This window comes from Hyla sarda, chromosome 1 (assembly GCF_029499605.1).
Source record: "Hyla sarda isolate aHylSar1 chromosome 1, aHylSar1.hap1, whole genome shotgun sequence".
In the NCBI taxonomy this organism is placed as follows: domain Eukaryota; kingdom Metazoa; phylum Chordata; class Amphibia; order Anura; family Hylidae; genus Hyla; species Hyla sarda.
In genome coordinates this window covers 245,314,203-245,341,442 of record NC_079189.1, presented here as the reverse complement: position 1 = coordinate 245,341,442, position 27,240 = coordinate 245,314,203, and the positions used below count along the sequence as shown (strand labels likewise).

General features: G+C 43.8%; 1 protein-coding gene across 3 annotated transcripts in view; it reads right to left on the bottom strand.

The window, feature by feature from the left end:
* The window catches only part of TMPRSS9 (transmembrane serine protease 9), a 211,012-nt gene that overhangs the window by 166,000 nt on the left and 17,772 nt on the right, over positions 1-27,240 (bottom strand). Inside the window, exon 1 of one of the 3 annotated variants that reach the window (XM_056569905.1) lies at positions 24,829-24,897. The exons of the other annotated variants lie outside the window; for them this stretch is intronic. The gene's annotated coding sequence lies outside the window, so the exon portion shown is untranslated. Of the gene's footprint in view, positions 1-24,828; positions 24,898-27,240 lie in introns of those variants that run through there. 3 annotated transcript variants of the gene reach the window in all.

The window sequence follows — 27,240 nt, the reverse complement described above, 5'->3', positions numbered from 1 at the left end:
ATATAGCTTTTAGGTCTGCCAACCATTTTTCCATAAATGGAAATTTCTTAGGACTCGTTTTTTTTTTCATCTAAAAAGTTGTAAAAGCTGATACACTTTTTATTTGGGGCTTGTTTCCAGAAAAAAAAGAATAAAACTACTGGAGGTAATTTAATTGAGTGACGGAAATTTGTAGTTAGTAGACTTCAAAGTTGTAAACTCTTATAGAAGTCCCTATGTGGAAGGGCATATTTCTCACACAAAGATTGGAAATGAATATCTCCATGAGGGCTAATTAGATCTTGTGCCACTAGTATACCCTTAAGTGTCCAGGAGCTAAGATCGAGATCAGTGATATGACAGAAAGTCTAATGGTACATTGCGACGTGGACACAAAGCTTTCGGGAGAGGTTGTTTAAGTAATAATTTCCACATATAATCTGACACGTTAATGGCAGAGAGGTAAGGGGGGTGGTCGAGAGGAGCCTTTGGATGCCAACAGGAGGCGTGATTTTAGATAAATAGGAAAAGAGCAGGTATGTTCTAGCATGACCCACATTTTCTCTGTATTATTGGACCACCAGTGTTGTAATTGATCTAGGATACAGGCTTTATGATAATCCTCTAACTGCGGAAGTCCTAGTCCTTCCACCTCCCTGTGTAAGGTTATCACTTTGCAGGAAACTCTGGGCTTTCTACCATTCCAGATAAATTGGGATATAGTTCTATTAAGAGAGTTAAAGAAGTATTTTGGAATTCGGGATTGTTCTAAAAAGATAAAGGATTTTCGGGAGGAGTAGAATTTTAAAGGCTTGGTGAACAAACCACGACAGAATGTGTTGAGAATAAGAAAGCAGGGATTGTGTAATGGAGGTAGCTAAAGGAGGAAAGTTAGCTTGAAAGAGTGAGAAGAGGGAGAGGTGAGATTAATGCCTAGATAGGAAACCGCTTTGTCCTGCCAGTCAAAGGTAAACCTAAGCTTCAAAGAGGATACTAAGTGCACATTTGAGACTTAGAAGCAATAAGCTTATAAAAAGATACACTGCTAAATTGTTGTATGACTTGGAGAAGTGAGTTTAGTAAAGTCTCAACATCGGTGAGGATTAGAATAACATAATCAGCGAATAACGCAAGTTTGTGTTCTACACCTCCTACTATTACGCCATGAATGTCAGGGTGAGTACGAATGGCATGTGCGAGAGGCACTATTGTCAGAACAAAGAGCAGGGGCGAAAATGGGCACCCCTGTCTCGTTCCATTCCACAAGGTGAACTGGTCAGACAATGTTCCGTTAAACACCATCACAGCAGGGTTGGAATATAAAGCATGAATTGCAGTTAAAATAGGGCCAGAGAAGCCAAAAGCCTTCAGTGTAGAAAAAGCATACTGCCAGTTCACCCTGTAAAAACCTTCTCAGTATCAAGTGTCAAAAAAGCTGATGGGATATTAAAGTGCTCGCTGCGCTGAAGAAGCAAGATTACCCTTCTGGTGTTATCAGGAGCTTGACGCCCCAATGTGAAACCAACTTGGTCAGTTCCTATCAGTTATTGGAGTAAGGGCATACAGTTAGAGATAAGGGCAGTCAGCATCTCTAGCAGCAGGTTCTATGTTCCATGGCAAAAGAAAATACATTAGTAAGATAAGGTAAAAGAGTCTGGCTAAATTTCTTATAGTACTCTTTGGGAAGACCATCAGGTCCCGGGCTTTATGTGCTGGTAGTGAATTAATTGCTTTCAAAACTTTTTGGGTAGTGATAGGAGAGTTGAGAGAGGAAAGAGAGTGGGCAGGTAAGCGAGGTAGGTTAAGAGAGGATAAGAAGGCAGCTATAGTATCACTACTTGGCTGGGTTGTCTTGGCTTCTGAGTTTAGATTACAAAGACTCGAATAATAATCTTTAAAGGCGTAAGCAATATCTCTAGGAGATAGGATTGTGGACTGGGTAGTAGGATGCTTCATTGCTGGAATACGACATTTGGTAGTGCGCGGTTTCATTCTCTTAGCTAAGAACGATCCTGGTTTATTATCTTGTGTATAAAACCAGAGCCTAGAGTTTTTAAGATCCCTCTCGTAGTGATATAGAAGAAGTTGTCTCAAATGAGTTATTTCTTGGAGAAGCTGAGGAGTTAGTTCAGGATTAGGGGAGGCCTTGTGTAGGGCTTCTAGAGCAGCTATTTTACCAATTGACTCGGTGACCGATTGGGTACGTTGCTTTTTAAGGGTAGAGCCCAGCTGGATAAAAGATCCTCCAATAACAGCCTTGTGGGCTAGCCACAAAGTAGAGGAGTCAACATCTTGAGTGTCATTTAAGCGGAAATAGTCAATAAGAGAACTCTCTAGGGAACGACTATGGTCTGAATTCACTTATGAGGTGTGTATTAGCTCTCGAGACAAAGTCACTATGTTTAGCTGTTGAATCAGTGGGTGATATCAAAACTGGCGCATGATCTGTCCACGTCAACTCACCAATGTCAATTTTCACAGTCTTTTCTAATAAGCCTCTTGAAGTAAGAATCATATCGATGCTAGAGTAGGTTTGAAATCTTGGTGTACAGTACGTATAGTCGTGTTCCGAAGCATGTTATAGACGCCAAGCGTCGAAAAGATCATAGGTAGTAAGAAGCTCCTTAAGATAAAAGGAGCGACCCCTGGATATGTCCAAAAGGTCTAACATAGGGTCAGAGACTTAGTTAAAATCACTGCATGGTGTCACCCTGTTGTACTGATGCAATCAAATTGAATGTGCGTTTCAGAAAGCGACCCTGATGTATGTTGGGGGCATATAGGTTAGCAATAGTGTAGCTTGTACCATCAATATTGCATACTAAGATGATATAATGACTTTGTGGGTCAATGATCTGAGGAGAACACTCCCCTCTTTTTCTTTGGAAAGATAGATTGGATAATGGTAGGAAACCTCCTGTGACAAATAGAGGGTGGGTTAACAGAGGACAAAAGAGTCTCCTGGATGCATAGCAAAGAAGACTTACGCCTTTCCACTTCTCGCCACATGAAATTTCTTTTTTGGGGGCTATTCAGGCAATTTACATTCAATGAGAGAATATCCAGACCCATATTTACAGTATTAAATCTTTCCTAGATATGAGAGAGGAGAGAAGAAAGGAAGGGGTTAAAAATTTGACTGGACTTTAAGAGACTCAGACAAGGATGTCACACTTGAATGGAGATGTCCCAATACAATCAAGATAGTAAAGCCCTTGAATAGTTTAAAAACCTGACTGGGTCCCAAGGACCTCAGACAGGGATGTCACAATGCAGAGAGCGACAACCAAATGAGCTCGAAAGCCCGATACTGAGGGATTAAAAACCTATTACAGGTACTTAGCTGTAACTAATATGCAGTAGTTATAAAGGTTAATTGGGTAAGTAGAACAAGCAAAATAAAAAGAAAAGAATATTAGTGCAACTTAAAGCACAAGCAAAACTCTCTCACTGGATCAGTGGGTGCATTCAAATGGAGAAATCAACAAACATATATTTCTCATCCTAGCACCTAGAAAAAGCAAATGGAGGAATATACAACTGTTGAATCAGCAATCACTCTGGATCACATCTGGTCGGGGATTTTGACCTTGGGGTAGCAGAGTCGTCATCTTCTGGGAGCATTCCCAGTTCTTGCAGTGTAGTCAGGCCGTCCACTATAGATATAGATCAGGGGTCCTCAAACTTTTTAAACTGGGGGCCAGTTCACTGTCCCTCAGACCTTTGGGGGGCTGGACTATAGTAAAAAAAAAACTATGAACAAATTCCTATGCACACATATATATCTTATTATCCCTTTAAGTACGTAAGTACGCAGCACAGTTCCCCCCACATTAGGTTGGCAGTATAGATCCCGCCACATTAGGTTGTAGTTCCCCCACATTAGGTTGGCCATATAGTTCCCCCACATTAGGTTGTAGTTCCCCCACATTAGGTTGGCAGTATAGTTCCCCCCCCCCATTAGGATGGCAGTATAGTTCCCCCCACATTAGGTTGGCAGTATAGTTACCCCACATTATGTTTTAGTTCCCTCCACATTAGGTTGGCAATATAGTTCCCTCCACATTAGGTTGGCAATATAGTTCCCCCCACATTAGGTTGGCAGTATAGTTCCCCCCACATTTAGTTGGCAGTATAGTTCCCCCCACATTTAGTTGGCAGTATAGTTCCCCCCACATTAGGTTGGCAGTATAGTTCCTTCACATTAGGTTGGCAGTATAGTTCCCCCACATTAGGTTGGCAGTATAGTTCCCCCACATTAGGTGCAGTATAGTTCCCCCACATTAGGTTGGCAGTATAGTTCCCCACATTAGGTGCAGTATAGTTCCCCCACATTAGGTGCAGTATAGTTCCACACATTAGGTGCAGTATAGTTCCCCACATTGGGTACAGTATGTTCCCCCACAGACATATAGCCTCCAGCCATATACAGTGTATGGCTGGAGGCTGTATGCCTGTGTACTGTCCCACTTTAGTGCTCCGTCCACCACTCCTCCGGTCGGGCCATAGCAGTAAGTCCCAGGACAGGAGGAGCGGTGGTCGGAGCACCGAAGCTGACGTGCCGCTGGTAACACTTACCAAATTGGCCAGCGCACGTCCAGCTCGCTGCACCGCTCCTCCGCGCTCAGTTGCTATAGGCGCACGCAGTGACGTCCCTGCGTGCTCTACCTCCCGGCGGCCCCTGCGTTTTTAAAGTAAACGCGGGGCCGCAGAGAGGTATCCGGGGCCATCACTGTGTCCTGAAAACATCTTTCGGGACACAGGGATGTCCTTAGGCAGCGGCGACAGACGGGCCGGATAAATGTCCCCGGCGGGCTGCATGTGGCAAGTTTGAGGACCCCTGATATAGATAGTAGAGCATGGATTTTTCCCTGTCGGTTGATCAGGATTTTGGCAGGGAAGCTCCAGCGGTAAGGGACTCCCAAGTCCTGTGGAGAGTCTCAGTGAGTTGGCCAAAACAGCACATTGCCTGCAGTGTGGTGGTGGACAGATCCGCATACAGCTTAATATCTTTATAAGGTTGTGTCAATGCCGGGTGTCTGTGGGAGTACTGTTAAAAAAATCTTTTGTGCGGTAAAAGGTAAAACATGCTAGCTCGTCTCATGGTAGGTTCTCGGGTAATGAGCAGGGCTTGGTCAATGCTATATTCATATATCTCCAGGTCAGGCAACATATGTTTGGTCAGTTGTTGGACATATTTAGCCAGCTGGTTGCCAGTAATAGTTTCAGGAATGCCCTGAAATGTGATGTTATTGCATCTATTGCGGTCTTCACAGTCCACCATCTTACCATGCAGGGCATCTACTTTCCCTCTAGTGCATTATGTGCTCCCTGTAGGAGACCAATATATTCTGTGTGTGTGACACTTTTTGCTCTAGGAGAGACTTTAAGTGGCCACAGTAGCTTGGAAAAGTCAGCTTGTAGAGAACTGCATAGGACTAGCAACACATCTTTCAACACAGTATCAGACACCATTTTGTCAGAGGTTTGGTAGGTGACAAAGATGTCCGGCTCACACGGCTCAGCCGAAGGTACTAGTAATTCAGTCTCCTCATCTGGGGCTAATCTGCGGGGAGCACTGCTCCATGTTGGCGATCTCCTTCTCTTCCGGGCTGGTCATTCGGACGGCTACTTCGGCGCCATGTTCTCCCCCCACTATGGAAGGTGAGGGCTCTCTGGGAATCTCCGCCAGCACGGGCGAGCTCCAGGATTGTGGCACCTCAAAGGTCAGTGACTGGTTGATGTGGGTAGAAGGCATGTTCTGAAAAGGGCTAATGCGCTGTTCCCTCGGTCCATCAGTCTGCCCGTTTCGTCTGTCACTCCCAGGAGTCTGTGTTAAGCACGCTGCGGCGTCATCTTGAGAGCACTTGCGGGCCTGATCTCTGGAGCAGAAAAACTGAGTTAGCTGTCTGGATCCTCCGTTTCTTTTCCTGATGTAAGTCGCCATGAGAATTGATAGTGCCAGTTAGACGAGCTTGGAGTCGCTGGCAGGGGAATAATAAAGGTTTTTTTCGGTGCTAAAGCAGGAGATCTCTTTCTAAATGGCCATACAGCACGGTGGCCAAACCATGCCCCCGTTGGTCTTGCATTCTTATGTGATCTTTGCTCTGGATGATTATTTTTAACAGCATATGAAATGACTTCTGTCTCAGGTATTCCCAGGATGCAGTGCAGCTGAGACACAACCTTACTAGTCAGGTGATGACAGGGAGCTTGTTCTGCTTCAGTGAGTGGAGTGACCACAAGGAAATTGTAACAGCTGGAAGCACCCTGCTTAGAAAGCACTGCTCTTTTGCATGGATTTCAGCTGGTTTGTGGTTCAATGGGTGGGGTGACTGATATGATGGAGGGAGAAAAGTGGAATCATGGGATTTGTAGTAAAACAGAAAACTTCAACAGGAAATACCCAGTTCATAAAAAGCTAGCCACAGCTCTATGGTAATCTCACAACATAGCTTTTTATCCCAAAGACAAGCACAGATCCTTCCTAAGCATGTCCATTACTGTCTGGCAGGTAAGTACAAAAATCACCTTATGGTGTATAACTCCTTTAAAGGGGTTATCCGGTGTTAAACTTGGCTTGGTAATAAAATAAATATAGAGTATCAGGTGGTCCCTTCTGTAGCCACTGACACTTTACATTTTGGAGCTGGAGAGCTTAGCAATTGCAGCTGATGTAGCTCACAGTGCTGCTCCACCAACCACTGTCTGCAGCAGTGTACCTGTCCCCAGCACTGTGAGCTACAGCATCTGCAGACACTACAAATGATAGCTCCGAAAAGCAAAGTTTCAGCGGTTGTAGACAGGACCTCCTAATACCAGAGAACGAGGGATGTAAGTATAAGATTTTTTTTTTTATTATTATTAACCTGGGCACATAGCTTTAAAGAAAAAGAAAAAAAAGTTTTTCCCGGACAACCCCTATAATGATAAATAACTGCTAAACTTTAACTGCAAGTGTGATTTAAAAAAAATGATTTTACATAAATGTGCCCAAGCTAGGTGATAACATAGAAATAAATGCTATACTTACCTCCATCACTCCCCCACAGCCTTTTTAACATGGTGCCCGGTCTCCAGTAAAATTTGCTTCGAGAAGTGAAAATAAATCACATCTGCAGCTCTGGGAAGTGAAGTTAACTGGAGACCAAGCCCCATGATAATGAGACTGAGAAAGCGTAATGGAGGTAAGTATAGGCTTTTTTATGTTATCACACAGCCTGTGCACATTTATGTGCAAAATATTTTTGCTGGATAACCCCTTTAATATTTAATATTAATATATTATCTTTGCATTAACTTAACATTCTTAAACAGTTAACACACATTCCTAGCACCTCAAAATACCAATACTCTTTGTTAAAATGCAGCATTGACTATTGGATAACTGTGAATAGAAAGTGCCTCGGAGTCTAACATTTCACAAAAGCCGTTACACACATGATCTTTGTGCAGACTGTGAAATGTACCTTCAATGAAACCTGACTTTTGCCATTGATGATTGTGGAAATCAGTGAAGGAGGTAAACAATATGCATGGCTCTTACAACTGTCAGGTGATCTCATGGCCCTGGCATGTTTAATGAAGTGTTGGGTCAGGAGTATAACACAACAGTAGCCTATTAGCATTGCTATGTCATTTATAGTCATTTATAAATTGCCTTATTTTTAGAATACCAACACGCTTTAATCTAGCTTTCTGATTCTGTTATTTTTTTATTTGTAACTCCACAATAGTAAAACTATTTACAGAAATAAAAGTTACATGCGTTTCCGTGTGAAACACTCACTGCTTTTTATACCTTGCGGACTATGGTTTAAATGATAGAAAACAATTGAAGACAGGATAACAGTAAAAGAAGGTACTAGTATATGGATTAGATGGTTATATATTTACATAGTTCTTAAGGTTGAAAAAGACCAGAGTTAATTAAGTTTCACCTATAACTTTATTTTGTCCCTACTGTGTTGATCCAGAAGAAGGCAAAAAAAAAAAACCTTATGAGGCTGATGCCAATACTAGGGGAAAAAAAATTCCTTACCGACTCCAACTATGGCAGAATAAATCCCTGGATCAACATTCTGGGGGTTATTTATCATTGGGTTCTATTGATTTTTTTGGTCTACATTATCAAATTTCCATTATTTTTACGTTTTTTTTTCCAAAGTTCTAAAATCCGTCATTTTGACCTTTTGGTGTTGCTAGACCATTTTTTGAAGTGACAGATGCAGTGGTTACGAATTTATTATTCTCTGTTTTTTTTATTTTGCGCAAATTTTACCGCAAATGGCGCAAAAAAAAATAAAAATAAACGCATATCTAGACCACCTCCTGACCAGGTCCAAAAAAAGATTACTACTCCTGTATGTTTGCCAAAAATAAAAAAAATCATCAGCCAGAGTGAAAGAGAGGGAGAGAGAGAGAGCGAGAGAATAAAGTAGTTTGGATAGGGGTAAGATGTCTTAGCCCCGGAGTACCCCTTTAAAGACATAAAAAGTGATGATAACAAAATAAAAAAAGGTGAAAGGTAAAGAAAAAAAAATACCTGGTCAACTAAAACCTCCGTCTCTCGAACAATAATTTTTTTTCCCTGGCCTGAGGCTAGGTAAACCACTACTCAAATGTGAGGAAGACTCTCTTTGTACACCTTCTTTTAGATATTAATTTGCCTTAAAGGAGATATCCAGTGGTGAACAACTTATCCCCTATCCTAAGCATAGGGGATAAGTTGCAGATCACGGGGGGGTTCGACCGCTGGGGCCCCCCGTGATCTCCTGTACGGAGCCCTAACAGCTCACGGGAAGGGGGCGTGTCGATCTCAGCACGAAGCGGCGCCCGAAACGCCCCCTCAATACAACTCTATGGCAGAGCCGGAGCGCTGCCTTCGGCAATCTCCGGCTCTGCCATAGAGATGTATTGAGGGGGCGTGTCGGCCGTCGCTTCGTGCAGTGGACGACACCCGCTATCTGGCCGGAGAGCCTGGCCCCCGTACAGAGAGATCGCAGGGGGCCCAAGCGGTCGGACCCCCCCGCGATCTCAAGCTTATCCCCTATCCTAAGTTTTTCACCACTGGACTACTCCTTTGAAATTTCAACTAAAATGGCAGCCATTGTTTCTGTGGGTTAGGGACCCACTCTGACTTGGTGGCCTTGACATGGCGAGTGGCCTTGTACTTTTTGATCAAAATGCATACTAACAACCTGTTAGTTTTTTAACCCCTTAAGGATGCAGGGTTTTTCAGTTTTTGCACTTTCGTTTTTTCCTCCTTACCTTTTAAAAATCATAACCCTTTCAATTTTCCACCTAAAATTCCATATTATGGCTTATTTTTTGCATCGCCAAGTCTACTTTGCAGTGACATTAGTCATTTTACCCAAAAATTCACAGCAAAACGAAAAAAAAAATTACTGTGCGACAAAATCGAAGAAAAAACACCATTTTGTAAGTTTTGGGGGCTTCCGTTTCTACGCAGTGCATATTTCGGTAAAAATGACACCTTTTCATTATTCTGTAAGTCCATACAGTTAAAATGGTACCCTACTTATATAGGTTTCAATTTGTCGTACTTCTGGAAAAAATCATAACTACGTGCAGGAAAATTTATACATTTAAAAATTTCCTCTTCTGACCCCTATAACTTTATTATTTTTCCACGTACAGGGCGGTATGCGGGCAAATTTTTTGCGCCGTGAGCTGAAGTTTTCATCGGTACCATTTTTGTTTTGATCGGACTTTTTGATCCCTTTTTATTCATTTTTTAATGGTATAAAAAGTGACCAAAAATAAGCTTTTTTGGACCTTGGAATTTTTGTACGTGTACGCCATTGACCGTGCGGTTTAATTAACAATATATTTTTATAGTTCGGACATTTACGCACACGGCAATACCCCATATGTTTATTTTTATTTACACTGTTTTATTTTTTTTTTTATGGGAAAAGGGGGTGATTCAAACTTATTAGGGAAGGGGTTAAATGACCTTTATTAACACTTTTTTTTAAACTTTTTTTTGCAGTGTTATAGCTCCCATAGGGACCTATAACACTGCACACACTGATCTTTTACACAGATCACTGGCGTGTATTAACACGCCTGTGATCAGTGTTATTGGCGCTTGACTGCTCCTGCCTGGATCTCAGGCACGGAGCAGTCATTCGTCGATCGGATACCGAGGAGGCAGGTAAGGGCCCTCCCGGTGTCCTGTAAGCTGTTCGGGACAGCCCGACTGAGCAGCCGGGATACATTCACTTCAGACACGGCGGGCAGCTTTGATCGCCACGTCTGATGGGTTAATACAGGGCATCACCGCGATCGGTAATGTCCTGTATTAGCCACGGGTCCCAGCCGTTGATAGCCGCCGGGACCGACCAGATATGACGAGGCATATCGCGGGAGCAGGCGGAGGACGTAAATATACGTCCTTCGTCATTAAGGGGTTAAATTATGCTGAGAAGAAAGTAGATCAATATACAAATGGTGGATGTGCAGACATGTTTCTCTATTTGTGTTGTACTAAAAAAAAAACTAAGCCAAGCACATCGACAAACAAGCTCCTCACAAGCAGGGTAGACATGATCTGAAAGAGGTGGTAAAAAATTATCTGGGTGCAGATCTGCATGAAATTTATCACTGTCTCTGCGACAATATGATAAATTTGGAGCAGCACCGCCAAAAAAAAAAAACACATCTAGACAAACAACAAAAATGATCTAGCCAAGACCATTATTGATAAATAACCCCCTCTGTCCCTATAAATCTATTATCCATAACCTGTAATGTTATTACTCTCCAGAAACAGGCTTCTTTTGAACTTTTTGTGTTCTCCATGACCTCGTCCTCTGGCAGAGGTCTCACTGCTCTTACAGTAAAGAACCCCTGTCTGTGCTGGTTTAGATACCTTCTTTCCTCTAGACGTAGAGGATGCCCCCTTGTTATAGATACAGTCCTGGGTATAAATAGATCATGGGAGAGATCTCTGTACTGTCCCCTGATATATTTATACATAGTTATTAGGTCACCTCAAGCCTTCTTTTTTCTAGGCTAAATAACCTTAATTCTGATAATCTTTCTGGGTACTGTAGTCCTCCCATTCCCCGTATTACTCTGGTTGCCCGTCTTTGAACCCTCTCCAGCTCCACTATATCTTTCTTGTACACTGGTGCCCAGTACTGTACACAGTATTCTATGTGTGGTCTGATTTTTACAGTGGTAGAATTATTTCCTTGTCATGGACATCTATGCCCCTATTGATGCACCCCATGATTTTATTTGCCTTGGCAGCAGCTGCCTGACACTGGTCACTACAGGTAAATGTACTGTTAGCTAAACCACCTTAGTCCTTTTCCATGTCAGTCGTTTCAAGTGTTCTCCCATTTAATACATATTCCTAGCCTGGATTTTTCCTCCCCATGAGCATAACCCTACATTTATCAGTGTTGAACCTCATCTGCCACTTCCCAGCCAAAACCTCCAACCAGGGGTGGACTGACCGGCTGGTCCGATTGGACGTCGTCCGAGGGCCCAGCCGGACGACGTCCATTTTTTAACTCTGCCTATACCTATGGGGAAGATGGGGGTGGGCAACTCTGCCTATACCTATGGGAAAAGGGGAGGAAAGGGAGAGGGGAACTCTGCCTATACCTATGGGGAAGAAGGCGGGGTGTCTCTGCCTATTCCTATGGGGAAGAGCGGGGGTGCATAACTCTGCCTATGGGAAAAGGGGAAGAAAGGGGGAGGTAACTGCCTATACCTATGGGGAAGGGGGGGGGGTAACTCTGCCTATACCTATGGGGAAGAGGGGGGGGTATCTCTGCCTATACCTATGGGGAAGAAGGCGGGGTGTCTCTGCCTATACCTATGGGGAAGAAGGGGGGAGGTGTCTCTGCCTATATCTATAGGGGAAAGGGGGGGAGGTGGGTAACTTTGCCTATACTTATGGGGAAAGGGGGTAACTCTGCCTATACCTATGGGGAAGGGGGGGGGGTAACTCTGCCTATACCTATGGGGAAGAGGGGCGGGGTAACTCTGCCAATACCTATGGGGAAGAGAGGAGGAAAGGGGGGGTAATTCTGCCTATACCTATGGGGAAGAGGGGGGGTATCTCTGCCTATACCTATGGGGAAGAGGGGGGGTAACTCTGCCTATACCTATGGGGAAGAAGGGGGGGGGTGACTCTGCCTATACCTATGGGGAAGAGGGGGGAGGGTAACTCTGCCTATACTTATGGGGAAAGGGGAAGTTAACTCTGCCTTTACCTATGGGGAGAAGGGGGTGGTTAACTCTGCCTATGCCTATGGGGAAGGGGGGGGTAACTCTGCCTATACCTATGGGGGAAGGGCTGGTAACTCTGCCTATACATATGGGAAAAAGGGGTTTAACTCTGCCTATACCTATGGGGAAAGGGGGGACTCTGCTGCCTATACCTAAGGAGAAAGGGGGGTTAACTCTGTTCCTATACCTATTGGGAATGGGTTAACTCTGCTGCCTATACCTATGGGGAAGGTGGAGTAAAGTCTGCTGCCTATACCTATGGGGAAGGGTGGTGGGCTAATTCTGCTGCCTATACCTTTGGGGGAGGGGGTTAACTCTGCTGCCTATACCTACAGGGAAGGGGGTTAACTCTTCTGCCTATACTTACAGGGAAGGGGGGTTAACTCTGTTGCCTATACCTGCAGGGAAGGTGGAGTTAACTCTGCTGCCTAAACTTATCGGGAAGGTGGGGCTACCTAACTTTATACCTGGATGTCTAACTACGTACCTACATACCAGGCTATCTAACTACCTACATACCCAGCTACCTAACTATGTACATACCTGGCCTTCATACATGGCTGCCTAACTACCTAACTAGCCCTCTACCTACCTGGCTTGTCAACTACCTACATATCTGGCTTCCTGATCTACCTACCTAGTTATCTATTTACTTGACTACCTACCTACCTACCTGCCTTTTTACTGTGCAGGACACCAAGGAGGGCATTATTACAGTTTGTGGGCCTATAGATGAACAGAATTTGTAGAGGAGGGGAGGGCACTGGAAAAATGCAGAGTCTGACATGTTTGTCCTGCAGATGTTAAGAGATCCACATGGCAGTCTTATCCGGACGGAGAAGAAAAGGAAAGAGGATGCCGCTGTTCAGAGAAGACGTAATTGTGAGTCCCAAAATGTAACTGTAATCACTTATATGGTATACAGATCCTGTGTACAGCTGTTATCTACGCCTTATGGTCCTGTATATACTCACTTATATTGTATACAGATCCTTTATAGAATACTAGTCTGTGTATAGTAGTTTTATTCAGTACAGTATGGTGGTATTATCCAGTTATTGTGTGGTGGTATATATTTACTTGTTGTATACCAGTATTATTGGTCATGGAAATTTACCTACGTTAAGAGGTGCCAGAAAGTTAAACAGATTTGTAAATTACTTCTATAAAAATTCTTAATCCTTCCAGTACTTATTAGCTGCTGAATACTACAGAGGAAATTATTTTCTTTTTGGAACACAGAGCTCTTTGCTGACATCACGAGCACAGTGCTTTCTGCTGACATCTTTGTCCATTTTAGGAACTGTCCAGAGCAGCATATGTTTGCTATGGGGATTTTCTCCTACTCTGGACAGTTCTTAAAATGGACAGAGATTTCAGCAGAGAGGTTATTAATAAATATATTATAAAGAATAGGACCCAAAACTGACCCCTGTGGTACTCGACTAGTAACAATCACCCACTCAGAGTATGTACCATTAATAACTACCCTCTGTTTCCTATCACTGAGCAACGTCTCTATTTCGGGCCCGAAGCGCGGAGAAGAGGTCCCCCCGGTGAAGATGGACAGCCTGGAATGACTATCCCTCCCCACCGGACGGTCCCTGCAGCACAGATGGCCCGGACCAGCTCACCCTAACGTCCCGCCGCGCGGAGGTGAGTACAAAACTAAAGGGGGTGAGGGGAGGGGAGGGGGGTGTCTGGATGATGTCGATGGCCCGCAGTGGTCTTCAACCTGCGGACCTCCAGATGTTTCAAAACTACAACTCCCAGCATGCTGGGAGTTGTAGTTTTGGAACATCTGGAGGTCCGCAGTTTGAAGACCACTGTATTCAGACATTGACAAGCGGTGATGATGAAGGGGGGGGGGCTGATGACAGCTGGTGATGATGAAGGGGGGGGTGGGATGATGACAAGGGTATGAGGACAGGTGGTGATTATGAAGGGGGGTGTGGGATGATGACAAGGGGATGATGACAGGCGGTGATGATGAAGGGGGGGTGGGATGATGACAGGGTAATGATGACAGGCGGTGATGATGAAGGGGGGTGTGGGATGATGACAGGGGGATGATGATAGGCGGTGATGATGAAGGGGGGGTGTGGAATGATGACAGGGGGATGATGACAGGTGGTGATGATGAAGGGGAGATGATGAAGGGGGGGATGATGACAGGGTAATGATGAAGGGGGGGGATGATGACAGGGTGATTATGATGAGGGTGTTAATGACGGGGTCTGGATGATCACAGGGGGGATGATGTACTTCCCACCCTAGGCTTATAGTCGAGTCAATAACTTTTCCTGGGTTTTTGGGGTGAAATTAGGGGCCTCGGCTTATATTCGGGTCGGCTTATACTCGAGTATATATGGTATATTAAATTTTTTTCCCCGATTCACTACCTTCCTGTTTTTGTAGCTTAAATGCTTTTTTGTCATTTATTGACCCCTTTACATTTTTATTCATCCACATTGGTTTTTTCTTGTTCCATACGGTATGTACCTCCCACAGTGAGAATTTGGATATTTTTAAAAGTTTATGTCTACACTTTGGTTATTGCGGATATTTTCCCAATTTACAGTATTAATGGCCTCTCTGAGTTGATCAAACTTTGCCTTTCTAAAGTTCATTGTTCTTGTGGCTCCTCTTAAGAGTTCCCTTATTGAAGGACGAGTTATAATGTATTATATTATGATCACTATTTCCTAGATGCCCCCTGACCTACACATTAGTTACTCTGTCAGGTCTGTTGGTTAATATTAAGTCCAGTAGGGTGCCCCCTCTGATCAGGTCCTGCACCATTTAGGACAGATAAGGGTCTTTACCTATAGTCACACACCCTTTTCCTTTATGAAATTCCCAGGTCTCAGTCTCCCAGTTTAGATCAGGATAGTTAACCCCTTAAGGACCTAGCCCATTTTAACCTTAAGGACCAGAGCGTTTTTTGCACATCTGACCACTGTCACTTTAAGCATTAATAACTCTGGGATGCTTTTACTTTTCATTCTGATTCAGAGAATTTTTTTTCGTGACATATTCTACTTTATGTTAGTGGTACATTTTTGATGATACTTGCATCATTTCTCGGTGAAAAATTCCAAAATTTGATGAATAAATTGAAAATGTTGCATTTTTCTAACTTTGAAGCTCTCTGCCTGTAAGGAAAATAGACATTCCAAATAAATTATATATTGATTCCCATATACAATATGTAAACTTTATGTTTGCATCATAAAGGTGACATGTTTTCAAGTTCAACAGCAATTTTCTCATTTTTCACGAAATTTTCAAAATCTGAATTTTTCAGGGACCAGTTTTGAAGTGGATTTGAAGGGCCTTGATATTAGAAATAACCCATAAATGACCTCATTATAGAAACTGCACCCCTCAAAGTATTCAAAATCATATTCAGAAAGTTTATTAACCCTTTAGGTGTTTCACAGGAATAGCAGCAACGTGAAGGAGAAAATTCAAAATCTTTACAAGGGGTAATAGGAGAAAAAGCCCCCCCAAAATTTGTAACCCAATGTCTCTCGAGTAAGGAAATACCTCATATGTGTATGTGAAGTGTTCGGCGGGCACAGTATAGGGCTCAGAAGGGAAGGAGCGACAATGGGATTTTAGAGAATGAATTTTGCTGAAATGGCTTTTGGGGGGGGCATGTCGCATTTAGGAAGCCCCTATTGTGCCAGAACAGTTTAAAAAAAACATATGGCATGCTATTTTGGAAACTACACTCCTCAAGGCACGTAACAAGGGTCCAGTGAGCCTTAACACCCCACAGGTGTTTGACGACTTTTCGTTAAAGTCGGATGTGTAAATGAAAAAGAAAAATGCTCTGCGGGCGAACTACAATGTTCAGAAGAGAAGTCACATTTAGCTTTTGGAAAGCAAATTTTGCTGAAATGGGTTTTGGGGGGGGGGGGGGGATGTTACATTTAGGAAGCCCCTATGGTGCCAGAACAGCAAAAAAAAAAAAAAAACATGGCCTACTATTTTGGAAACAACACCCCCCAAGGAACGTAACAAGGGGTACAGTGAGCCTTAACACCCCACAGGTGTTTGACAACTTTTTGTTAAAGTCGGATGTGTAAATGAAAAAAATTTTTTTCACAAAAATGCATTTTTCCCCCAAATTTTACATTTTTACAAGGGGTAATAGGAGAAAATGCCCCCCAAAATGTGTAACCCTATTTCTTCTGAGTATGGAAATACCCCATGTGTGGATGTCAAGTGCTCTGCTGGCTCACTACAATGCTCAGAAGGGGAGGAGCGCCATTGAGCTGTTACGCCGAGCGCTCCGGGTCCCCGCTCCTCCCCGGAGCGCTCACGGCGTCTCTCTCCCTGCAGCGCCCCGGTCAGTTCCGCTGACCGGAAGCGCTGCTCTGACATGGCCGTCGGGGATGCGATTCGCACAGCGGGACGCGCCCGCTCGCGAATCGCATCCCAAGTCACTTACCCGTCCCGGTCCCCTGCTGTCATGTGCTGGCGCGCGCGGCTCCGCTCTCTAGGGCGCGCGCGCGCCAGCTCTCTGAGACTTAAAGGGCCAGTGCACCAATGATTGGTGCCTGGCCCAATTAGCTTAATTGGCTTCCACCTGCTCCCTGGCTATATCTGATCACTGCCCCTGCACTCCCTTGCCGGATCTTGTTGCCTTAGTGCCTTGAGAAAGCGTTTACTGTGTTTGTCCATACTGTGTACTTGACCTCCTGCTATTGCCATATTGACTACGATCCTTGCTGCCTGCCCCGACCTTCTGCTACGTCCGACCTTGCTCTTGTCTACTCCCTTGTACCGCGCCTATCTTCAGCAGTCAGAGAGGTTGAGCCGTTGCTAGTGGATACGACCTGGTTACTACCGCCGCTGAAAGACCATCCCGCTTTGCGGCGGGCTCTGGTGAATACCAGTAGTAACTTAGAACCGGTCCACTAGCACGGTCCACGCCAATCCCTCTCTGGCACAGAGGATCCACCTCCTGCCAGCCGCATCGTGACATGAGCTTTTGGAGAATTTGTTTGGAATGGAAGTCAGGGGTCATGTGCGTTTACAAAGCCCCCTGTGGTGCCAGAACAAAGGACCCCCCCACATGTGTAGTTTGGAAACTACACCCCCACAGAATTTAATAAGGGGTGCAGTGAGCATTTACACCCCACTGGCATTTGACAGATCTTTGGAACAGTGGGCTGTGAAAATGAAAAATTACATTTTTCATTTTCACGGACCATTGTTCCAAAAATCTGTCAGACACCTGTGGGGCATAAATGCTCACTGTACCCCTTATTACATTACATGAGGGGTGTAGTTTCCAAAATGGGGTCATTGGGGAGCATTATAGTGCACCCGCAGAGCACTTTAAATCCATATATGGTGTATGTTATTACTCAGAAGAAATGTGGTTACAAATTTTGGGGGGGCTTTTTTCCTATTTTCCCTTGTGAAAATGAAAAATGTAGGGTAACACCAGCATTTTTGTGAAAATTATGATAATTTTTTTATATTTTCCCATCCAACTTTAACGAAAATTCATCAAACACCTGTGGGGTGTTAAGGCTCACTATACCCCTTGTTACATTCCGTGAGAGGTGTAGTTTCCAAAATGGGGTCACAAGTGGGTATTAATTTTTTTGCGTTTATGTCAGAACCGCTGTAAAATCAGCCACCCTTGTGGAAATCACCAATTTAGGCTTCAAATATACATAGTGCGCTCTCACTCCTGAGCCCTGTTAGTGTAGTGTAGTGATTTTAGGGTACATTCGCACTGGTGGGGGTTTACGGGGAGTTTCCGCGCTGGGGCGGAAAATTTGCCGCATTTAAAACCTGATGCAGGAAACTCACTGTAAACCCGCCCGTGTGAATGTACCCTGTACATTCACATGGGGGGGGGGGGGGGGGGGCAAGCCTTCAGCTGTTGCAAAACTACAACTCCCAACATGCACTGATAGACCATGCATACTGGGAGTTGTAATTTTGCAACAGCTGAAGGCACGGTGGTTGGAAAACCTTCAGTTAGGCTGTAACCTAACTCAGTATTTTCCAACCAGCGTGCCTCCAGCTATTGCAAAAATACAACTCCCAGCATGTACACATCGCCAAAGGGCATGTCAGGAGTAGTTATGCAACAGCTGGAGGTACGCAACTACAACTCCCAGCATGCAGAGACAGCTGTTTGGGCATGCTGGGAGTTGTAGTTTTGCAAGATCTAGAGGGCCACTGCACAGTGATCTCCAAACTGTAACCCTCCAGCTGCTGCAAAACTGCAAATCCCAGCACTTTTTTTTCTTCTCAATACTAAACCCCAGCCCCACCGGACATCCCCGACATCACCAACGCCAACCAACCCCCCCCCCCCCCACACACACGCACACACACATTATGTAGGCTCATAGCTCAGGACTACATCCCCATCATGTATGATTGTGACTGTCTATTATATGTAGGCTCACAGCTCAGGACTACATCCCCATCATGTGTGATTGTCTATTATATGTAGGCTACAGTCTCAATCATACATGATGGGAATGTAGTCCTGAGCTGTGAGCCTGGGCATGTGTGGTGTGGTCAGGGCATACTGGGAGTTGCATGCTGGGAGTTGCAGTTACTACTGTAACGCCCAGCATGCCCTGATAGTATCAGGGTATGCTGGGCATTACAGTTAGTATTAACTGCAACTCCCAGCATGCCCTGATACAATCTCGGTCTGCTCTGCAGCTGTCCCAAAATTAGTTTTGGGTCTGCGGCAAAACCATAGGCTGTATCAGCCTGATACAGTCTATGGTTTTGCAGCTGACCCAAAACTACAACTCCCATTATGTTGCACTATACTATAATATAGGTTATATATGGTGCTACATGCTGGGGGGAGCTGTAGTTTCGGTTCAGCTGCAGAGATATAGGCTGGAATCTAGATCAAGAAATTTCCTTGATCCAGATTCCAGCCTATATCTCTGCAGCTGACCCAAATCTACAGCTCCCCCCAGCATAGTATAGTGCAACATAATGGGAGTTGTAGTTTTGGTCACCATATATTGTATCAGGGCATGCGGAGAATAGTAGTTGGTAACTGCAAATCCCAGCATTGCATTCCTTGAAGGAATGCAATGCTGGGAGGTGCAGTTACCAACTACAATTCCCAGCATGCCCTGATACAATCTATGATGACCAAAACTACAACTCCACACATCTTGCACTATATAGGAGTACAATTTAGATTATGGTGCAACATGCTGGGAGTCCTAGTTTTGGGTCAGCTGCAGACTCAAAACTACAACCTGCATGCTGCTCCAAGCTTGCTGGGTGCCGCATCACTTTTTCAACCAATCTGGTGCAAAAAAAATTCTATTTGGAATATTCCCCCCTCTGTGCCACCATCTTATAGTAAAAGCGTTCTTCTGTTTGCCAAGTAAAGAAAAACATGAGTTTTACCATTCAACTTACAATTTTTTTTCAAATCCACATCAAATGCATCCCTATAAACACCAGCAAACATACACACAAGTGGGAGGTCTAGTCTGGGCTGGTGCATGGATTTTTGACACTCTAGGCAAAACCTAATTTTGACAACCCTTTGGCTCAGCCCATTGAACCCCTTGGCAAATATAAGATCAGGGGTAGAATTAGTCCCGTAAGCCTCATGGTAAATTCTAGACTTGCCCTCCTCCCTACAATTATAACTATACTGCACCTAATGTGGGGGAACTATATTGCACCTAATGTGGGGGAACTGTACTGTACCTAATGTGGGGGAACTATATTGCACCTAATGTGGGCAAACTATACTGCCAACCTAATGTGGGGGAACTGTACTACTAACCTAATGTGGGGGAACTATACTGCCAACCTAATGTGGGGGAACTGTACTACTAACCTAATGTGGGGGAACTATACTGCCAACCTAATGTGGGGGAACTGTACTACTTACCTAATGTGGGGGAACTATACTGCCAACCTAATGTGGGGGAACTATACTGCCAACCTAATGTGAATACAAAAATATAAAATTGTACTATTCTGATCCCTATAGCACTTTAATTTTTCTGTATATGGGGATGTATGAGGGTAATTTTTTAGCGCTGTGATTTGTAGTTTTTATCTGTACCATTTTTTTTACTTTTTAGATATGTTTTATTGTATTTGAAGTGACCAAAAATGTGCCAATCTGGTTAGTGCACTATTACAACTTTTGGGACCCCACTTCTGATTTTGCCCAGGGCCATGTTAAGCCTAAAACCGGCCCTGGATCCAATCCTCCTACACTATGCAAGCAAGAGTGTGTGTGTATATGTATGTATGTATGTATATATATATATATATATATATATATATATATATATATATACATACATAAACACACACACGCGTGCAATAGGCTGCGCACGCCTATGACTGTACACAGTATTCTATGTGTGGTCTGACTAATGATTTGTACAGCGGTAGAATTATTTCCTTGTCGTGGGCATCTATGCCCCTATTGATGCACCCCATGATTTAATTAGCCTTGGCAGCAGCTGCCCGACACTGGTCACTACAGCTAAATTTACTGTTAACTAAGACTCCTAAGTCCTTTTCCATGTCAGTCGTCCCAAGTGTTCTCCCATTTAATACATAATCCCAGCCCGGATTTTTCTTCACCATGTGCATTACCTTACATTTATCAGTGTTGAACCTTATCTGCCACTTCCCAGCCCAAACCTCCAACCTATCCAGATCCATTTGTAACAGTGCACTGTCCTATATAGTGTTTACCGCTTTACAGAGTTTAGTGTCATCTGCAAAGATTGCTACTTTACTATTCACCCCTCTGCAAGGTCATTAATGAATATATTAAATAGGACAGAACCCAAGATGGACCCCTGTGGTACCCCACTAGTAACAGTCACCCAATCAGAATAAGTACCATTAATAACCACCCTCTGTTTCCTATCATTGAGCCAGTTACTTACCCACTTGCACACATTCTCCTCCAGCCCAAACCTTCTCATTTTATGCACCAACCTTTTATGTGGAACCGTATCAATTGCTTTGGAAAAATCCAGATACACGACATCCAGCGTTTGCCCCTGGTCCAGTCTGGAGATCACCTCCTCATAAAAGCTGATCAGGTTAGTTTGACAGGATCGATCCCTCATAAATCCATGCTGATATGGGGTCATACATTTATTTTTATTAAGATACTCCAAAATAGCATCTCTTAGGAAACCCTCAAACAATTTACATACAACCGAGGTTAAACTAACAGGTCTATAATTCCCAGGGTCACCTTTTGACCCTTTCTTAAATATTGGCACCATATTTGCCATTCGCCAGTCCTGGGGAACAGTCCCTGTCACTATAGAGTCCCTGAATATTAAAAATAGGGGTCTGTCTATTACATTACTTAATTCCTTTAGAACACGGGGGCGAATGCGATCTGGACCTGGTGATTTGTCTATTTTGATTTTTTGTAGGCGGCACTGTACTTCTTCCTGGGTTAGACAGGTGACCTGTACTAGGGAGTTTACCTTATCACACTGTATTTCACCTGGCATTTAATTTTTCTCAGTGAATACAGTGGAGAAGAATTTGTTTAATATATTTGCTTTTTCCTGATCCCGTTTTATAATTTCTTCCTCATCATTTTTTAAAGGGCCAACACTTTCATTTTTGACCTTTTTGTTATTTATATAATTATAGAACATTTTGGGGTTAGTTTTACTCTCTTTGGCAATGAGTCTGTCTCTATTTTTGTGGCTTTTATCTGTTTTTAGATTTTTTACATTTTTCTCTATAGCTTTTTAATGCTTCTTCACTGCTGTCCTGTCTTAGTAATTTAAATGCTTTATTTTTGTCATTTATTGCCCCCTTAACATTTTTATTCATCCATATTGGTTTTCTTTTATTTCTGACCCATTTATTCCCATAAGGTATATACATCTTACAGTGAAAATTTAAGATATTTTTAAAAGTCTCCCATTTAGTGTCAGTATTGTTCTTTTAGAGGACATTATCCCATTTTATATTGTTAAAGGCTTCTCTGAGTTGATCGAACTTTGCCTTCCTAAAGTTCATTGTTTTTGTGGCCCCTCGAGAGATTCCCTTATTGAAGAACAAGTTATAATGTATTATATTATGATCACTATTTCCTAGGTGTCCATCTACTTGCACATTAATTACTCTAATGTGGTCTCAAAACTGTAGCCCTCCAGATGTTGTTAGGCAACAACTCACTGGCTTCCGTAGAATTTCCACACCAGGAAGCCGCATCGCCATCCTCTGCCGCCCGCCGCTGATGGTAAGTGGACCTCCGGCGCCGGTCACTGTGGGTTCCCCCGTTCTGCCCAGACTACTGTGGATGAGCAGAATGGGGGAACCGAACTTTAACCCCCCCGTCCCCCCCCGCTTCTGACCAACCAATAGCAGGGATAGGAAGGGTGGCCACCTCACTCCTATCCCTTCAGGGGGATCGTGGGTGTCTTGGATAACCCCGATCTCCCATATTTTCCGGGTCACCGGAGACCCGTATGACTCGGAATCGCCGCAAATCTCTGGTGTGAATTCACAGGCGATTTGTGGCAATCGCCGACATGGGGGAGTCTCAGGACCGCCCTGGGCATTGGCACAGGATGCCTGCTGATAGATATCAGCAGACATCCCAGTCCGGTCCCCACCCCGGCGCGTGGCGGGGACCGAAATTAGCACCAGCGTACAGGTATGCCCTTGTCCTTAAAGGGGTTCTCCGGTGCTTAGACATCTTATCCCCTCTCCAAAGGATAGGGGATAAGATGGCTGATCGCGGGAGTCCCGGTGCTGGGGACCCCCGGGATCTTGCACGCGACACCCCGTTTGTAATCAGTCCCGTCTGATTACCGGCGACCACAGGGTCGGCGGCGTGTGTCGTCAAGCCTCCACAGCTATCACCCCCCTCTCGTAAGCTTGCATTGAGGGGCGGAGCATGACGTCACACGGGGCGGAGGCGTGACGTCACATGCCGCCTGCCCTGTGGTCGCCGATAATCAGACACAGAGTGAACATGCTCCGGGGACTGATTACAAACGGGGTGCCGTGTGCAAGATCCCGGGGGTCCCCAGCGGCGGGACTCCCACGATCAGGCATCTTATCCCCTATCCTTTGGATAGGGGATAAGATGTCTAAGCACCGGAGAACCCCTTTAAGTACCAGCGAGCGAGGGCGTACTTGTACGCCCGTGGTCCCTAAGTGGTTAAAGTCCCCCATTATTATAACCTCATTGTGATTTGCTGCCTTGTTTATTTGCCTCAGTAAGTGATCTTCTGCCACTTCAAATAAATTTGGCGATTTATAGCAAACCCCCATTTTTATCTCCATCTATTTCTACCCATAATGACTCCACATTATAATTTCCCTCCCATATATATCCTCCCACAGTGTGACAGTCAGACTGGACTTTACATAAAGGCAAACTCCTCCCCTTTTCCATTTTTTCCGATCCTTCCTGAATAGACTATAACCCTGTATGTTGACTGCCCAGTCACAGCTATCATCCAAACATGTCTGTTATTCCCACTATGTCTTATTAGACCATTCAAAACTTGTAATGCTCAAAACACCCTCACTGCACAATGACCACTGCACAGTGGCCTAGAAAACTCTCCCATAAAAGTATATAGCGCCCTTTCTAGTGTTTTGTTCCTATGTCCATGGGGGTCCTAACAATTTGTAAATCACAAATCCAAAAATGCACAACCACACACCTTAGACAGCCCTCACCTCTCAATCAGACTCCTTCCTGCAAGGATAGCTCAGAGCGGGGCCACACGAATACAGCAATTGAAAAACAAATTCCCAGCTGGAGGAGAGCAGTAAGAAACTTTTCTTACTTTTTCTATTATAGCAATAAATTTGTATATCCAAATCTAGAGGTATCGTACACACCAACCTCAAGACCTCTAGCTTTTGGATATACTGGTATTATGTTACAATAACAAAAATGTTTTTTTTTACCGCTACCCTCCAGCTGGAAATTTGTTCTTCGGTAACAATTGATATTCCAAATATAATGGGCAAGTGTAATCTCATAAACTCTGAATGTGAGATGAGAATGAATGCATGAAGCACTGATACAAGACCACCACACTTGAATTGTTAGTGAACTGCTCATTTTTAGACAGTGGCCCATAAGTAAAAAAAAAAACTGGGACTGGCCCATGAGTTAAAAACAAAAACAAAAAAAAATGGGACTGAATGCAGTATCTGCACTGGTAAACAGCTGTTAGATACAGGAACTGAGTGAAGCAATACTTGACCTTGTCTCCGAAGTATTTCACTTTATTAATGAACAAAATATATAATATTTGATAATGAAATAGTTCTGCAAACCAGCTACTCTATAGCTATAATTATTATATAGCAGGGGGTGCACAACCTGCAGCCTGGGCAAAAGGATACCATTAAGTAGATGATGAAATTTATTTTCGGGAAGGAAATAGAAAGGTGGACACTCCCCATGTGTATTTTAAGAACTGGAAGACACAGAGAAGTCATTGAAAGCCAACAAAGCAGGGATATACAAAGGGGCACTTATAAGATCCAGTTCTGCCCTATACTTTTACAGAATAAATGACTCACATGTGATTGAAGAAGAAATTGAATTCAGGTCCAAATGACTGGCAATGCATATAATCGAGGCACTTTTGGTTATGATGTTTGCCTTTTTTCCACTATTGATCGTTCATGGAACCTCCTAAAAGAATATATATTGGCAGGTCACCTAGTCAACCTGACCCTTTTGTCATGAGGCTAGGACACTGCTTCTGTGTGTCTGTGTCTAAGCTATGTGGGAGGGAGTTTGAAATAAAAGCTATTTTCAGATAAAAAGAGACCTTGGAGCTAAATATCATCAGACAAAAGGATGAGGTAGGATCTGTTGCTGCCATATTATAATCTCGATCCTGTCAGGAACAAATGCTTTTGTCTGGAAACAGACAGAGAACTGAAAACCCATGGGAACTCCTCCTTTGCAGGATAATTTAACCATTCCAGTTTTGAGAGCCATTTACTAGTGAAATAAGAGTATAAAAAGTCTATATAATAGACTGCTTACAAGTTCACAAATGAAAACCACAGTTATTTCCTCTACTACATGGTCTTTAAGGCTTTCGTGTAAAAGTATGTCCTTATTTTGGATTTATCCATACATATTTAGAATTGTATATTTATACCTTCAGAACATGACCAGTCTTAGTTGTATTTTTCTTTATACTTTAAAACACTTACAGGAGGTCCATTGGAAATGTGAATATCATAGAGAGGAACCATATTCTATTAACCAATTAAAGAGGTACTCCTCTTTAATTGGTTAATAGAACATTTTTTTTTTTCAATTTAACTGGTTCCAGAAAGTTTAACAGATTTGTAAATTACTCATCAGTTGCTGTATGTTCCAGAGGAAGTCGTGAAGTTCTTTTCAGCCTGAGCACAGTGCTCTCTCTGTCCAGAACTGTCCAGAGTTCAACAAACAAATAAGTAAAACAAACAAACAAGTAAACAAATCCCCATAGCAAACCTCTCCTGCTCCAAACAGTTCCTGACATGGACAGAAGTGTTAGCAGAGAGCACTGTGGACAGAAAATAACTTTATCTGTAGTATACAGCATCTGATAAGTACTGGAAGGATTAAGATTTTTTAAATGTACAAATCTGTTTAACTTTCTCACACCAGAGGGGGTAGGGAAGCATTTTGACAAGTTTTTAGAGGCATTTTCTATTATGTTTTAGTGTACTGCATAGGTTCAAAAATGCAGCTGCCAGATGTTAAAGTATACAGTGAAATATTAAAAAAGGACAAAATATACAGCAGTAAAACAAAGCAAAATTTTCCCCCTCACCTGGGTATGAGGGGTGCATGGCAAGCCTCAAACTCACAGTTGGAAGAAAAAATACCATATTTTCCGGCATATAAGATGACTTTTAAACCCGGTAAAATGTTCTAAAAAGTCGGGGGTCATCTTATAAGCCGGGTGCTGCAGTCGGCCGTGACTCCCAGGGTATGCATTATCCATACCCCGGGCGTCCCGGCCGTGATAAATTTCCCCCGTCACATTCGGGACATCCCTGTATCCCAAAATATCTTTTTGGGACACAAGGATGTCCTGGTTACCTTTCTGTGGCCCCGTGTTAACTTTAAAAACATAGGGTCCGCCGGGAGGTAGCGCTGATGTCCCGTGCGTGCGCCCATAGAAACGGCAGAGCGGAGCAGAGCAGCAAGGACACGCGTGCATGATAAGTTACCAGCACGTCATCTTCAGTGCTCCAACGACCGCTCCTCCGGTCCCGGGACCTACTGCTATGGCCTTTAGGCCATAGCAACAGATAGTGATTCCAGAACAGAGGAGCAGTGGTCGGAGCACTGAGGTGAGGCAGTACACAGGCATACAGCCTCCAGCCATACACTGTGTATGGCTGAAGGCTGTATGTCTGTGGGGGGCCACTACCTAACTAATGTAGGGGAACTATAAAATAATGTGGGGGGAACTATACTGCCAACCTAATGTGGGGGAACTACAACCTAATGTGGGGGAACTATACTGCCAACCTAATGTGGGGGGACCTAATGTGAGGGAACTATACTGCCAACCTTATGTGGGGGAACTACAACCTAATGTGGGGGAAGCTATACTGCAAACCTAATGTGGGGGAACTACAACCTAATGTGGGGGGGGGGGACAATACTGCCAACCTAATGTGGGGGAACTATACTGCCAACCTAATGTGGGGGAACTATACTGCCAACCTAATGTGGGGGAACCTAATGTGGGGGAAATATACTGCCAACCTAATGTGGGGGAACTGCAACCTAATATGGGGGAACTACAACCTAATGTGGGGAAACTATACTGCCAACCTAATGTGGGGGAAACGACAACCTAATTTGGGGGAAACTATACTGCCAACCTAATGTGGGGGAAACTATACCGCCAAACCTAATGTGGGGGAACTACAACCTAATGTGGGGGAAACAATACTGCCAATCTAATGTGG